Source organism: Echinococcus granulosus (assembly GCF_000524195.1).
Source record: "Echinococcus granulosus chromosome Unknown EG_S00371, whole genome shotgun sequence".
NCBI classification, from domain to species: domain Eukaryota; kingdom Metazoa; phylum Platyhelminthes; class Cestoda; order Cyclophyllidea; family Taeniidae; genus Echinococcus; species Echinococcus granulosus.
The window spans coordinates 2050-3060 of record NW_020170751.1 but is presented as its reverse complement, the minus strand read 5'-3'; positions in this window follow the sequence as shown (position 1 = coordinate 3060).

The following is a 1011-nucleotide window of genomic DNA, read 5'->3' as shown; positions in this document are numbered from 1 at the left end:
CTCCCATGCCCATCGGTTTCACCACTGAAGGAATAGAAAAGAGAATGAAGCGATTCCCTATTCCTAAATCTCATTCAGTATTTGCTGTCACGGTCCCACTCTATACTGCCTTGCAAAACAATGCATAACACTGCCAGAGAGGACACAATGCCAGGTCATGAGGCACTAGTGGAGTGAAAAACCAAGGCCCGCATATTCCCCTTCTTCTCCTTTCAAGCCCTTGTCGCCATGATGTACAAAAGAAATGCATTACAAATATACCATACGTTCTGAAGCCTAGTATTTCGGTGATGCAGAAAATAAAGAGACGAAACCGTACATATTTGCTTCTACCTCCCACCGAGCACCTGGCAACAAGGATCCACCCTACGCAAAAAGCAATGCAGTTAGGATGGATTGCAGAAAGAAACAACAAAGCTTAAAGAGCGTTATTGAGCTGGAATTGTGAAGAAAACAATAAAAATAATAATAATTGGATAGCAAAACTCCAAAGCAAAAGCAATTGCAGTTGGAAGACATTGTAGATGGAGTTGAGACGAACAAACGTGTCAGAATTAAAGTTCAGCAAAGTCACAGTACAGAAAACAAGGAAATAGACGAAATAAACTAAGAGAGAAAAGAGACCAAATGACGGTATATGTAAGCACCAGTGGGGGAAAGAGATTGCTCCGCTCTGCCCTGTTTCACTATACCTCACACGTTGCCACCGCCATGGCTTCCCACCACACTTGCAGCAACGCAAAAACAGCATCGCAACAATTATCAGATTGCTAGCAAACCGGTGTCTTAGTTAAGCCGTCTATAATAACCATCTTTCAGATCTTGCATTTACTTATGCTAGAGAGTTCCTCTGAATTCAAAGGGCTTCGAACCTGAATGTTCCACTCACCGATACCAAAGATGGTAATGCCTCAGCTTAAAACGAGTCGCCTTGCCTCACACACTTCATTCACATCGATCAACAAGGAAATAAATATTTCTCCCCACGAGTCCGCTTAACCTTGCATATTT